The sequence below is a fragment of the Chrysoperla carnea genome, assembly GCF_905475395.1.
Source record: "Chrysoperla carnea chromosome X unlocalized genomic scaffold, inChrCarn1.1 SUPER_X_unloc_3, whole genome shotgun sequence".
Lineage (NCBI taxonomy): Eukaryota > Metazoa > Arthropoda > Insecta > Neuroptera > Chrysopidae > Chrysoperla > Chrysoperla carnea.
In genome coordinates this window covers 135,046-152,073 of record NW_025408156.1, presented here as the reverse complement: position 1 = coordinate 152,073, position 17,028 = coordinate 135,046, and the positions used below count along the sequence as shown (strand labels likewise).

At 28.4% G+C, this 17,028-nt stretch overlaps 1 non-coding gene across 1 annotated transcript; it reads right to left on the bottom strand.

The window, feature by feature from the left end:
• Window positions 1–7,751: 7,751 nt before the first annotated feature.
• Window positions 7,752–7,870, bottom strand: LOC123304196. Its single transcript, XR_006536239.1, has one exon. It is a non-coding gene; the product is annotated as a 5S ribosomal RNA (ribosomal RNA).
• Window positions 7,871–17,028: the final 9,158 nt, after the last annotated feature.

Below are 17,028 nucleotides of genomic sequence, written 5' to 3'. Positions count from 1 at the left end.
GCAGCCAAATATTCCATAACAGCAGCCAAATATACTGGGGCACCAGCACCTACTCGTTCAGCATAATTTCCTTTTCGTAATAATCTGTGAATTCTTCCAACAGGAAATTGTAATCCTGCTCGGCTTGATCTTGACTTTGCCTTTCCCTTTACTTTACCACCTTTACCTCGTCCAGACATAGCGAATAAATTTATTTAATTAATATTTTTTTTTGTAAATATAATCACACAGATGTGTACGTTACGGGGATTGTAACATAAATGTTTAAAATGTTATTTGGGTATTTTAATTTATAATATTTATAAAATATAAAACTTTAAAAATAAACCAATCACCTTATAGTATTATTTTCAGCCAATCAGAGAGTAGTATTCATTTTTATTGTTATATCCATCTTCGCGTATATAATACGCTAGTTGTATACACGACACGCTCATACATATACTGACTGGTGTTCTGTAACTATCTGTGTATATTAATTGTTTGTAACAATGCCACCAAAAACAAGTGGAAAAGCAGCAAAAAAAGCTGGCAAAGCTCAAAAAAATATATCAAAGAGTGATAAGAAAAAGAAGAGGAAGCGCAAGGAATCATATGCAATTTACATTTACAAAGTATTAAAACAAGTGCATCCTGATACTGGTATCTCTAGTAAAGCTATGAGTATCATGAACAGTTTTGTTAATGATATTTTTGAACGTATTGCTGCTGAAGCATCACGTTTAGCACATTATAATAAACGTTCAACAATCACAAGTCGGGAAATTCAAACCGCAGTTCGATTATTATTACCTGGTGAATTGGCAAAGCACGCTGTTAGTGAAGGTACTAAAGCTGTTACAAAATATACAAGTTCAAAATAAATAAATCGAAAATATTATTTAATTGATAACATAAAAATACATCAACATATAAAAATGGCTCTCTTTTTAAGAGAGCCATCAAATTTTTTAAATAAGAGTAAATTATTTTTATATATACAAAAAAATAAAATAAACAATTATTAATATCATATTTAATATAAAATTTTATATATTAATAGCTTGAATATATCTATTATTAGTATATCAATATTATTAATTTTAAATATAATAAAGGATATCGCGGAATATATATCGTAAATCAATGTAATGCATTTGCATTACATTACCTTTATTATTTTCATTTTACATTTACTACTTGTTTATGTACGCTTATAATTATTAGAAAAATATTTTTAATAATTTTAAAAAATAAATGAAATAATAAAAATTTAATAATAAATTATTTATTGAAAGTATAAAAAATGGTATAGCAAAATCTTTATTTTCTTTGATTAAGGCGAAATGTTTTATTAGTTATAAATTCGATAATCTCCTATCGATACTTGTTACTCTTAACTTGTATATATAAAAAATATAATAGTATATTAATTTATAATAAAATTTTTTCAAAAATTCAATAAGTTATTGTAAAATAAAATAGATAATATACAAATTATAATTTATTATTGCAGATATATTACAATAAAAAAAAAAAAATAAATAAAAATATTTGGTAATGTATGTTATAAACAAAATAATTTGTTGTAAACAAATTATATAATATGTTATATTTATTAACAAATTTATTTACTCTTATATAAATAAAATTAGTGGCTTCCCAAAAAGGAAAGCCTGTTTAAATTTATCGGATGTATTAAATATTCTTTAATAAATTTACTAAATATTTTAAGTAAATTATTATCCCACCAAAAACATAAATGTGTAAAAAGGCGTAGATGAATTCCAATAAACTCAATTACGTCAGCCCAAAAAAGTTGTGAAATCCCGTAGAGAAAAAAATTCTTCGAAAAAAAATTATAAAAATGGCATAAATTTATTGCGTAACTTTTCCGTAAAGAAACATTAAAGTATTACATTAGCAACTTTTCGGTGACTTCATACCTACACGCACCTGTATAGGAGAACAAAAGATAATCGTTAACCCCCTACTATCTCCCTCCTCCCCTCTAATGTTATGACGTAATAATTTTTTCACAACTTTTATGAAACATCAAAATTTAAATTTAAACAATCAAAGTATTCTTTAGATTAAAGTCAAGCACCTACTTAACAAAGGCCTAATTTTTTTTACTAAAGTACGAAAATTATTGGTTTAAATTTCTTGTGTAAGTTTCTCCTTAGTACGTATTTATTTAATATTTTACTTCGCAAGTTTTCGGATTACAAAAAACGAATCTAAAAATAAAAAACTTGCGAAGTAAAATATTAAATAAATACGTACTAAGGAGAAACTTACACAAGAAATTTAAACCAATAATTTTCGTACTTTAGTAAAAAAAATTAGGCCTTTGTTAAGTAGGTGCTTGACTTTAATCTAAAGAATACTTTGATTGTTTAAATTTAAATTTTGATGTTTCATAAAAGTTGTGAAAAAATTATTACGTCATAACATTAGAGGGGAGGAGGGAGATAGTAGGGGGTTAACGATTATCTTTTGTTCTCCTATACAGGTGCGTGTAGGTATGAAGTCACCGAAAAGTTGCTAATGTAATACTTTAATGTTTCTTTACGGAAAAGTTACGCAATAAATTTATGCCATTTTTATAATTTTTTTTCGAAGAATTTTTTTCTCTACGGGATTTCACAACTTTTTTGGGCTGACGTAATTGAGTTTATTGGAATTCATCTACGCCTTTTTACACATTTATGTTTTTGGTGGGATATCACTTCTTTTTGCCAGGCAATAGTATTTAAGTTGAAAGTGTTTGTAACAATTTTAACTCACCATTATGCATACATTGAATTACTGTTGAATACTGAGCCTCGTACGTCAAGAAATATGCCGAACAAGATGTCATCAAAATTGTGTTATTTATAAATATTATAAGGAAAATTTCATTTTCATATAACTGATATTGATTATTATATAATACATTCTATATAATTTACGCCTAATTTGCGTCCTCATGGGTAAACAGTCATGTTTTCGAAAAAATGTTTTATGCAAAAGTTGGTTATTTCTTTATAAGGAATATTTTTTACATTAAAATTTTTGTTATGTCTCTAACGGTTTACAAGATGGGTTCCACAGACCTAGGAATCAATTGACGTATAATGATAATTTACGAACTTGACCTCACTTTTTACGTCCTGAGTACGCATTAAAAATTTCATCTTAATATCTCTTTTCGTTTTTGAGTTATCGTGTTGGCAGACAGATGTGCAAACGGACAGACAAATATTATGTAACTGCAAATATTTAGGCCTTATTTATGGGTAATACGCACAGCTTGATTTCATATGATAGTTCTGCACATGAATTGATCCTGAATATTACAACGGCTCATACAGGGGCCTTATATTTTGTAAGTGCGCATATTTGGGTCTTATATATTGGTATTGCGCACACTTTGATCCCATATAATTGTTCTGCTCATGGGATAATCTGGAATATAACAACTGCGCACACATTGACCTTAAATTTTGTAAGTGTGCATATTTGGGTCTTATATATTGGAAGTACATACAGATTAATCACAAATTATAGTTCGGCCCATGCATTTATCCTAAATCTTACAACTACGCATACGCTGAATTTATATTTTGTTACTGCGCGTATGTAGGCCTAATATATTGCTAGTGCACGCATGTGGATTACATGAAATGTTACTGCGCATGGGTTGATTCTAAATATTACAACTGCGCAAACAGGGACCATATATTTTGTAAATAGGCATATTTGGTCCTTAAATATTGAAAATGCGCATAAATTAATCTCAAATTATAGTTCTGCGCATGCATTTTACCTGAATCTTAGAACTGCGCATTAGCTTAGTTAATATTTTGCTACTGCGCATATGTAGGCCTTATATATTGCTAGTGCGCACATGTGGATTAGATGTAATAGTACTGCGCATGGGTTGATCCTGAATATTACAACTGCGTATACAGGGACTTTATATTTTGTTAGTGCGCATATTTGGGTATTATATCCGGGAAGTACGCACAGATTAATCAATAATTATAGTTGTGCGCATGCATTTATCCTGAATCTTGCAACTGCGCATACGCTAAATTTATATTTTGTTACTGCGCACATGTAGGCCTCAAATATGGCTAGTACACGCATGTGGATTACATGAAATAGTAATGCGCATGGGTTGATTCTAAATATTACAACTGCGCAAACGGGAACCCTATATTTTGTAAATGGGCATATTTGGTCCTTAAATATTGAAAATGCGCATAAATTAATCACAAATGATAGTTCTGCGCATGCATTTTACCTGAATCTTAGAACTGGCATTAGCTTAGTTAATATTTTGCTACTGCGCATATGTAGGCCTTATATATTGCTAGTGCGCACATGTGGATTAGATGTTATAGTACTGCGCATGGGATGATCCTGAATATTACAACTGCGCATACAGGAACTTTATATTTTGTTAGTGCGCATATTTGGGTATTATATCCGGGAAGTGCCCACAGATTAATCAATAATTATAGTTGTGCGAATGCATTTATCCTGAATCTTGCAACTGCGCATACGCTAAATTTATATTTTGTTACTGCGCACATGTAGGCCTTAAAAATTGCTAGTGCGCACACGAGGATTACATGTAATAGTACTGCGCATGGGTTGACCCTCAATTCAAGCAAGTCTCTGTCGAATGTCCAAAATCGCATCTTTCTATAATTTAGAAGTCCCTTAGAATCGGTATAGCTGAATCATTTATAGATAAATCAATTATAGTGGAAGTGATGGAAAAATAATAACGCCACTAACCTTACCATGTTTTGTTATCAAATCTAAACGTGTATACAAAATTTCAACTCAATCGGTTGAAGATATCTGCTTTAAAATTGAGTAATAAGATTCCCCCCCCCCCCATTTAACAAAATATGGCGGAAGCAACGAGAAAATTCGATCAAGTCAACCATAAAAATTCAAAGTCAGCGTGCTTACAAAATTTCAACGTAATCGATTGAGGGTGTCGGCTTCAAAATTGGGTTGCAAGATTATTTATTGTTGAACATAACAATACCATTGTTTTTAAGAAAATAAAATTCGTTGTCATTGCAACAATTAGTAGTAAACACTACAAGACAAATAAGCAAAATGGTTTAAAACTTCTTGTGAAATTATATTTATACTTTTTTTAAATTTAAGGACAAAAATAGTTGGATTTTGCATTAACGAAAAAAACAGGAGTGGTTATTTACTTTCTCGAGGGAAAATGATTGTTTTTTCGAAAAAATGTTTCAAACAAAAGTTGTTTATTTTTATGTAAGGAACATTTTTTACATTTAAACTTTTGTTCTATCTCTTACCGTTTTTTCGAAAATTGCAATTTAATTTTTTACTTTATTTGCTTTTCACGGGAAAACAATTACCTTTACAACAAAATTTTTCATACAGAATTGTTTAATTTTATGCAAGGAACATTTTTTGCATTTAAACTTTTGTTCTATCTCTTACAGTTTTTGTTATAACAGCAAATTAAAATTTTCCTAATTAATGTAACATAATAATTTTAATATGTTTTCTACATGGTACTTTGAATTTCATAGGGTCTTAGTAATAAGATATATTTTATTTAATTTTTATAATATTTTAAGTTGGAAATATTGAAATACACAATTAATTTTTGAATATTTATTTAATATTTATTCAAATTTAATCAATATTTAATTAAAATTATATAAATAACAAATTTTTAAGCGTATTTTAGTTTTCCCATACAAATTGTATAGGAAAAAAAACTAGCCTTCTGATTGGTTCATATTTTACCATGTTATTTTAATAGGGCTAAAAATGCACTTTTAATTAGCGAAATTTCCCATTTCCCGTTAAAAATTTTGATATTTGGTATTTTTTCTGGGGTATGATTTTTCTCTAATTTATTTTAATGAAAACCGCATCTTTCTACCATTTCTCAGTTTTGCTGTGAATTTATGTCAGTGAGTAACAAAATTTCGGGGCGTGGCCGTTTTTTGACGCGTTATTGCTCGGAAACGATGAGAGCCGTGAACGTGACCTTTGATTTACGGCGTCCCAGGGTCAATATCTACTTAAGTTGAAAGTTTCAACATTATAGCTCAAATAGTTTCTGAGATATAAGGGTGTGAAAAAGGGCTATTTGACGTCCTGTATATATAGTCACAACAAAAACATTCACATTTCACATATACATACACATCATCATACATCATCATACATTACCCTTTCAATTTTCCATTTTACTTATCTACGCTAACGCACTGTTGTGCTATATGATATTTTCTTAACCTCCAAAACCATACAAAGTACGACCTTGTCGTTTTAATGCATATACAACATCCATAGCTGTAACTGTTTTACGTTTTGCGTGTTCAGTATATGTAACAGCATCCCGAATAACATTTTCAAGGAATACTTTAAGTACACCACGTGTTTCTTCATAAATTAAACCAGAGATACGTTTTACTCCACCTCGTCGTGCTAAACGACGAATTGCAGGTTTTGTAATACCTTGGATATTATCACGCAAAACTTTTCTATGACGTTTTGCACCCCCTTTTCCAAGACCCTTTCCACCTTTTCCTCTGCCAGTCATTTTAATAAAAAATTATTTACAATATTTTAACGAACGGATAACACGTGTGTTAACCTCACAAGTATTGTAATGTATGTGAGCGCCGGTACAATTGTGCCTTTTTATATAAAGCATTAAAGATTTTTTAAGCCACGCCTATACAATTTGATTAGTCCATACTCTGATAGCTATCCAATAGGATATGACAACAAAAATTTTGAAATTTCATATAAATATAAATACAACACATTTATTTCGCATTTAAACATTTGACTTTGTAGTATCAAATTGTCGAATATAATTTTTAAAATTGTGTGTTTTTTTGTAAAAACATTATTATTTGAAAATGGCTAGAACCAAGCAAACTGCACGTAAATCAACTGGTGGTAAAGCACCAAGAAAACAATTAGCAACGAAAGCTGCACGTAAAAGTGCACCAGCAACTGGTGGAGTAAAAAAACCACACAGATATCGTCCTGGTACAGTAGCTTTACGAGAAATTCGTCGTTATCAAAAAAGTACTGAATTGTTAATTCGTAAATTACCATTCCAACGTTTAGTACGTGAAATTGCACAAGATTTTAAAACCGATTTACGTTTCCAAAGTTCAGCTGTTATGGCATTACAAGAAGCTAGTGAAGCCTATTTAGTAGGTTTATTTGAAGATACCAATTTATGCGCAATTCATGCAAAGCGTGTTACAATTATGCCTAAGGATATACAATTGGCAAGACGTATTCGTGGAGAACGTGCATAAGCGTTTTAAATGACAATTTAAAAAAAAAAAAACAAATAAGAAATATTTTCGGTCCTATATATAGGACCAACATATATTATTAAATAAGAGTATATTATTTTTATTAAAAAATATATATATATATATATATAAATTATTGAAATAAAATTAAACATTATTAAAATTTTGTTATAATTATAAGCGATTGCTATTTCTAAAAATAAATAAATTTCATAAAATTTATATTATTTTATATTCATTTGAAATATTAAAAAAACTTCTCGCTTTAAAGTAACCATGATATGAGTTATAAATGCAATAAAATTTTATACAAAAAATAATATTTATTTGTTGACGAATAATATAAAAGGTTTACATTTCTAAATAACATATATTTATATATGGTGTGTAAAAAAAAAGAAAAGAAGAAAAATAATTTATATTTTTAATATAAAAAGGCAACCGCACACAGTGTTCCCAAGCGGTCACCCATCCAAGTACTGACTGTGCCCAATGTTGCTTAACTTCGGTGATCGGACGAGAACCGGTGTTTTCAACGTGGTATGGCTGTTGCCAGTAATAAATGAAAATTTTTACAAATATATATTTTTCATAAATATCATTAATATTAAAGTATATTATTAAAATTTTCAATGAAGTAATCAATTTAAATATATACTTATTTATTATACCATATATTTTAAATAAAAATGCAACCGCACACAGTATTCTCAAGTGGCCACCCATCCGTGGTACTGACTGTGGCAAATGTTTCTTAACTATTATTTTATAAAATATTTATACAAAAAATAATTTACTCTTATCAAATATTAATTTGTGGCCTGTATTAAGGCCTATGTTATTTTCATTTTTTAGCAAAAATAATGAAATATTTCAATATATTATTAAAGTAACAGATCATTTCTTTTTTGGTGCTGCTTTTTTAATTTTTGTAGGAGATGATTTGGCAACAGAAGCTTTCTTAGCTTTTGGTGCTTTCGGTTTACGAGCAGGGCTACTTTTGGCAGCGGATTTTGTACTTTTTGCTGGTTTTGCTTTAACTGGTGCTTTTTTTGATGCCGCTGATGATTTTGCAGTAACTTTTTTAGCAGCAGTTGATGATGATGGAGTCGCTTTTTTTGCTTTAGGCTTTTTGGCTGCCAATGATGTAGTTGTGGCTTTCTTTTCTTTTGGTGTCCGTTTACTTTTAGCACTCTTTGCTGAACCTTTTGCTCCACTTTCTTTTTTGGATACTTTTGATTTAGCTGAAGAATTAGATGAAGCGGAAGCAGCCAATTTGAATGAACCAGATGCACCTTTACCTTTAGTTTGTACCAAGGCTCCCTCAGTTACAGCAGCTTTTAAATATTTTTTAATAAATGGTGAAATTTTATCAGAATCCACTTTATAATTTGCAGCTAAATATTTTTTAATTGCTTGTAATGATGAACCACCACGTTCTTTTAAATTTTTAATTGCGTTAACAACCATTTCTGATGTACGTGGATGTGTTGGTTTTGAATGTTGTTTTGTACGTTTAGCACCAGAAGCTGTTGCTTTTTTTGTTGGTGTTGTAGAAGCAGCAGTAACCGCAGTTGCTGCAACAGCTGTAGAATTTTCTTCGGCCATATTTTTTTACTTTATAAAAATAATGTATTTATTATAAATATTTAAATGATAAAATATAATAATTCTATCAAATAAAAAATAAAGGTTTTCAATTATATCATTATTCACAATAATATAAGTCCCTATGTAAGTCAAAGTACCATGTAGAAAACACATAAAAATTAAATAGTATTTCTAATTTACTGTCGTAGTAAACATGATTTATTTTTTCAATTTCTATAATATATAAAATAATAAATTATAAATTTAATAATAATATTTATTTTATAAATTAAAATATATTTAATTTTTTTATTAACAATTATTAATAAACATAGTTTAATATTAATTATTTCAATCATACAAAACAATAATATTTTTAAGGTAAACTTAAAAAGTATATATTTTTATTTTTTATTTAATATCGATTTATTATAAATTATTAGTATATAAATAATTAAAAAATTTAATATATAAATATATATATTATAGTATAAGATTTCATTTTTAGAAAAACTTTTTTTGTCAATAATGAAAACGTATTATTATGAAATGTGTTAATCGAACATTGACAAAATATATTTCATTAGAAAATACTTTTATTTATGCATTAATATCAATAATTAACTATTAAATTAATTTTTTCATAATTATATAAAGAAATTTTATACTGATATAAGTATTTATATATTATAATATTTATTTTAAATATAAAAAAATTTATGACAAAATATATTATTAGAGTATTTGTTGAGATTAATATAAGATTATTTTAAATAAGAATTAATTTATATAATTATTAAAATATTATTAATTTTATGTTATGTAATTTTAATAAAAATAAATAATAATAATAATAAATATACAAATTTTTTAACAATTTAAATTTTATATGATCTAAATAATTTTGTTAAGTACGATATGAGAAATCATTGTAAGCTTCGTTAAGAAACTTTGTAATATAAAATAATAATAATAATATTAAATATATAAATAAATAAAATAAATTTGATATATATTTTTAGTTCATTCTGTGTATAAATCAAAGGATACCGAATAATTGGTAACGGATGCGATATATTATAGTATCGAGTATTAAAACATAATATATAAATTTATCTTGTTATTCAAATTTTTTGTTACTTAACTTATGTATTTAGAAAATTTATAATATTATTTATATAATTGACATAAAATCTTATAAATTGAAATTTTATTAATATGTATCAAAAGAAGAGAGTAACGTATTGATATAATATCAAAGGATACTGATTATTTAAATAACGAATACGTCATATATTGTTTGTGTAACGAAGTTCACTTGGCCATCTAGTTTAAAATAACATTTTCAATAGAAAGTTTATATGCTTTTTTTTTTTTTTTTCTTTAATTATTAAAAAAATAAATTGAAATTTAATTCAATCAAATTTTATAATAATTTTAAAAAAATTTTTCCTTTTAAAAAATATTTTGTGATGTTGTGATAATATGTATTAATACAAGTGCATCCTGATACTTTTATCTCTAGTAAAGGTATGAGTATCATGAACAGTTTTGTTATCTAATGATATTATTTTGATAATATTTTGTGTATATTCTTATAATATTTTGTCTAAATATCATCATAATACAATATTATTTTGATAATATTTTATGAATATTCTTATAATATGTTACCTAAATGTCATCATAATATGATGAATTATTTCCATAATAACATATAAAAAAAGAAAAAAAAAAAAAGAATCATTAATTTATAATTATTTAAATTGATTCTTTAAAAAAATATTATAATATATTATTTATAAAAATAATTTTTACTCTTATTTTAAATAAATTTGTGGCCTTTTATTAAAAGGCCTATGATCGATGTATTATTATTATAAAAATTAATGCAATGTTTTTAATTTATGCTTTCTTTTCAGTTTTCTTTGGTAATAACACTGCTTGAATGTTTGGTAATACACCACCTTGAGCAATTGTTACACCAGATAATAATTTATTTAATTCTTCATCATTACGAATTGCCAATTGTAAATGACGTGGAATGATACGTGTTTTTTTGTTATCACGGGCAGCATTACCAGCTAACTCGAGAACTTCTGCAGCCAAATATTCCATAACAGCAGCCAAATATACTGGGGCACCAGCACCTACTCGTTCAGCATAATTTCCTTTTCGTAATAATCTGTGAATTCTTCCAACAGGAAATTGTAATCCTGCTCGGCTTGATCTTGACTTTGCCTTTCCCTTTACTTTACCACCTTTACCTCGTCCAGACATAGCGAATAAATTTATTTAATTAATATTTTTTTTTGTAAATATAATCACACAGATGTGTACGTTACGGGGATTGTAACATAAATGTTTAAAATGTTATTTGGGTATTTTAATTTATAATATTTATAAAATATAAAACTTTAAAAATAAACCAATCACCTTATAGTATTATTTTCAGCCAATCAGAGAGTAGTATTCATTTTTATTGTTATATCCATCTTCGCGTATATAATACGCTAGTTGTATACACGACACGCTCATACATATACTGACTGGTGTTCTGTAACTATCTGTGTATATTAATTGTTTGTAACAATGCCACCAAAAACAAGTGGAAAAGCAGCAAAAAAAGCTGGCAAAGCTCAAAAAAATATATCAAAGAGTGATAAGAAAAAGAAGAGGAAGCGCAAGGAATCATATGCAATTTACATTTACAAAGTATTAAAACAAGTGCATCCTGATACTGGTATCTCTAGTAAAGCTATGAGTATCATGAACAGTTTTGTTAATGATATTTTTGAACGTATTGCTGCTGAAGCATCACGTTTAGCACATTATAATAAACGTTCAACAATCACAAGTCGGGAAATTCAAACCGCAGTTCGATTATTATTACCTGGTGAATTGGCAAAGCACGCTGTTAGTGAAGGTACTAAAGCTGTTACAAAATATACAAGTTCAAAATAAATAAATCGAAAATATTATTTAATTGATAACATAAAAATACATCAACATATAAAAACGGCTCTCTTTTTAAGAGAGCCATCAAATTTTTTAAATAAGAGTAAATTATTTTTATATATACAAAAAAATAAAATAAACAATTATTAATATCATATTTAATATAAAATTTTATATATTAATAGCTTGAATATATCTATTATTAGTATATCAATATTATTAATTTTAAATATAATAAAGGATATCGCGGAATATATATCGTAAATCAGTGTAATGCAAATGCATTACATTACCTTTATTATTTTCATTTTACATTTACTACTTGTTTATGTACGCTTATAATTATTAGAAAAATATTTTTAATAATTTTAAAAAATAAATGAAATAATAAAAATTTAATAATAAATTATTTATTGAAAGTATAAAAAATGGTATAGCAAAATCTTTATTTTCTTTGATTAAGGCGAAATGTTTTATTAGTTATAAATTCGATAATCTCCTATCGATACTTGTTACTCTTAACTTGTATATATAAAAAATATAATAGTATATTAATTTATAATAAAATTTTTTCAAAAATTCAATAAGTTATTGTAAAATAAAATAGATAATATACAAATTATAATTTATTATTGCAGATATATTACAATAAAAAAAAAAAAATAAATAAAAATATTTGGTAATGTATGTTATAAACAAAATAATTTGTTGTAAACAAATTATATAATATGTTATATTTATTAACAAATTTATTTACTCTTATATAAATAAAATTAGTGGCTTCCCAAAAAGGAAAGCCTGTTTAAATTTATCGGATGTATTAAATATTCTTTAATAAATTTACTAAATATTTTAAGTAAATTATTATATTTTCTTAACCTCCAAAACCATACAAAGTACGACCTTGTCGTTTTAATGCATATACAACATCCATAGCTGTAACTGTTTTACGTTTTGCGTGTTCAGTATATGTAACAGCATCCCGAATAACATTTTCAAGGAATACTTTAAGTACACCACGTGTTTCTTCATAAATTAAACCAGAGATACGTTTTACTCCACCTCGTCGTGCTAAACGACGAATTGCAGGTTTTGTAATACCTTGGATATTATCACGCAAAACTTTTCTATGACGTTTTGCACCCCCTTTTCCAAGACCCTTTCCACCTTTTCCTCTGCCAGTCATTTTAATAAAAAATTATTTACAATATTTTAACGAACGGATAACACGTGTGTTAACCTCACAAGTATTGTAATGTATGTGAGCGCCGGTACAATTGTGCCTTTTTATATAAAGCATTAAAAATTTTTTAAGCCACGCCTATACAATTTGATTAGTCCATACTCTGATAGCTATCCAATAGGATATGACAACAAAAATTTTGAAATTTCATATAAATATAAATACAACACATTTATTTCGCATTTAAACATTTGACTTTGTAGTATCAAATTGTCGAATATAATTTTTAAAATTGTGTGTTTTTTTGTAAAAACATTATTATTTGAAAATGGCTAGAACCAAGCAAACTGCACGTAAATCAACTGGTGGTAAAGCACCAAGAAAACAATTAGCAACGAAAGCTGCACGTAAAAGTGCACCAGCAACTGGTGGAGTAAAAAAACCACACAGATATCGTCCTGGTACAGTAGCTTTACGAGAAATTCGTCGTTATCAAAAAAGTACTGAATTGTTAATTCGTAAATTACCATTCCAACGTTTAGTACGTGAAATTGCACAAGATTTTAAAACCGATTTACGTTTCCAAAGTTCAGCTGTTATGGCATTACAAGAAGCTAGTGAAGCCTATTTAGTAGGTTTATTTGAAGATACCAATTTATGCGCAATTCATGCAAAGCGTGTTACAATTATGCCTAAGGATATACAATTGGCAAGACGTATTCGTGGAGAACGTGCATAAGCGTTTTAAATGACAATTTAAAAAAAAAAAAACAAATAAGAAATATTTTCGGTCCTATATATAGGACCAACATATATTATTAAATAAGAGTATATTATTTTTATTAAAATATATATATATATATATATATATAAATTATTGAAATAAAATTAAACATTATTAAAATTTTGTTATAATTATAAGCGATTGCTATTTCTAAAAATAAATAAATTTCATAAAATTTATATTATTTTATATTCATTTGAAATATTAAAAAAACTTCTCGCTTTAAAGTAACCATGATATGAGTTATAAATGCAATAAAATTTTATACAAAAAATAATATTTATTTGTTGACGAATAATATAAAAGGTTTACATTTCTAAATAACATATATTTATATATGGTGTGTAAAAAAAAAGAAAAGAAGAAAAATAATTTATATTTTTAATATAAAAAGGCAACCGCACACAGTGTTCCCAAGCGGTCACCCATCCAAGTACTGACTGTGCCCAATGTTGCTTAACTTCGGTGATCGGACGAGAACCAAATTCAAATTCAAAAACAGTTTATTAATCAACATTTAAAAATACAATACATTACATACATAACATATATTACAAAACTTTTATTTTCTATTATAGGTTATTAGCCTTAAAAGGCTTTCATCCTAACTTATTTTTTCTTTCATGCAGATTGCTGTGTCGCAATTATGCTTAGGATATTTAATTTATTTGTTTGAGCAGGTATATGTTAAATTAATTTTTGTTGATATGCTCTTTACAGGAAAATTTTAAAAAACCTGTTTTATGTTTTAGGCAATAGCTGTGGCTAACTTATATGGCCCATTGCCTATGTGTTTTTGCATGTAAAATTAGATTTAATAAGGAAAAAAAAATTTAATGCTTTGAGTGGGACTTGGACGCCTGCTTTCGGAGTGCCAGTCGGGAACGCTGGCACGGCGCTACAGGCTCTTATAAGGAATGGGTATTTTATCTTTATTATATACTGTAAAATATTTTGTTATACATTATTTAAATATTTTGTATATATTTGTTTGTGTTTTTTGGTTAGTGAGTTTGACTTCACCATATTTTTGGTTAAGTAGCTGTTTTTAATCAACTTAGTGTAGAAAGAATGCGTAACATGTTTGGTATAGTCTTTGATTGTCGGTATGTCTGTATCTCTATGTATGTCTTGTATTCTAGCGTATCTATCTTTGTTTAGTGTAAGTCGGAGGCATTTGTTCTGTATACGTTGCAGTCTTAGATATGTCGTGTCTGAAACGCTGTTCCACACAGGGGCTCCGTAGGTTATAGTTGGTCTTATTATTGCAGTGTATAACATTTTTTTATTTTTGGTACTAAGTTTGCTGTATTTGTTCAGGAGTGGGTAAAGTTGTCGTATACACCCATTTCCTTTACTGATCAGGTGGTTGATATGTGGGACAAACGATAATGTTTTGTCAAGGTACACACCTAGGTACTTTACTTTGTGCTTGGCAGGGACTATGGCTACGCCGTCTACCTTAAGTGGATCGTAGATTTTGATATTTGTAAATTTTTTGCTAAAAATTATATGTTCAGTTTTGTTGTTATTTATTTTGATTTTCCAGTCCCTGGCAAACTTCAGTATCATATCCAGGTGTATTTGTAGTTGTTTTGTTGCCACCTGAGCATTAAAGGAGTGGGCGTACACGGCAGTGTCATCCGCGTATATCGCAGTTTTTGTTTTGGCAAATTTTGGGATGTCATTAATAAAGTAGGTGAACAATATGGGCCCAAGTACCGATCCTTGTGGCACACCTGCTTTTGGGTGTCGGAGTTCCGATGTGCTGTTGTTTATTTTTACATAGAATCCCCTTCCTCTGAGGTAACTGTCCAGTAGTGCTATTAGCCATCTTGGGAAGTCATAATTTATTAGTTTGTAAATCAGTCCATCAATATATACCGTGTCAAAGGCTTTCTCAATATCCAGAAGGGCCATGGCCGTGACGTTACTTTTGTTAAAATTTTGTATTATGTCACTTGCTATTCTGGCAACTTGCATGCAAGTGCCATGACCACTTCTGAATCCGAATTGTTCGTGTATTATTATATTTTTGGACTGACTTATCTTGTTTATTCTTTCCAAAATGACTTTTTCCGCTATCTTGGACAGCGTGCTCAGGAGGCTTATTGGTCTGTAATTTTTGGGATTACTATGATCCTTGTTAGGTTTCGGTACTGGGATCACTATTGCCGTTCTCCAGGACTCAGAGAAGTATCCTATCCTCAGGATTGCATTTATTATGTACTGAAGTTGTACTATAGCTTTGGTGGTAAAGTTTTTGATTATTTTGGTGTCTATCCCGTCTTGTCCTGGGGCTTTGTTATTTGGGAGGGTTTTAATTATGTTTTTAATTTCTTGGGGGGTTGTGAGCTTTATTTTGGTGTTGTTTTGTGGTGTTTGTGTGGTATGAAAGAATTCATGTATTCTTCGTTTTATGTCCTCTTCTAGTGGAGTAGTCTGTTCGTTAGTCTGGATCTCCTCTAAAGTTTCACTTATTATGTCAGCTTTGTCTTTGTCCGTCATGTAATTATTATCGTTCGTGGTGATTGTGGGGATTTGTTGTCTCGGTTTTTTAAACGTCTTCGTTATTCGCCACATTGTTCTGTCACCGGGTCGTAAGTCCGTTAGTGTTTTTTCCCACTGTTCATTGATCTTGTTTTTAATGTTCCTCCTGATCATTTTCGTGATTTTGTTTATATCTGCTTTGAGGCCTGGTATAAATCTTTTTTGGTACAGTTTCCTCATCGCATTTTTATATTTGATTAAGTTTTTTGTGTTGTCATCAGGGAGATACCTGTTATCAACTATCACGACCCGTCGGCTGTGAGCTTTTTGGACTTGTTGCACCCCTTTTGTGAAGTTATCTATTTCCTGATCAACTTCTTGGGCATTGTTTATTTTATTATTGATTTTTATTGTTGAATTTAATTTTTTTCTAAACTCTGCCCAATCGGTTGATTTATAGGAAGTGACAATGTGTTTGGTGTTGTCTTTATTTAAGTTTGTAATATTAAATATTACCGGGTTGTGGTCTGATGATAACTCTGGTATTGAGGTTGGGTGCGTGATGTTGTTAACATTTTTATTAATCACAAGATCAATGAAGGTGGGTGTCATTCCGTTAGTTGGAAAATGTGTGGGGTTGTCTGTGTGTTGGATGACGATGTTGTTGTCGTTAGTGAATTTATGTAATGTTCGTCCGTTTGTGTTTG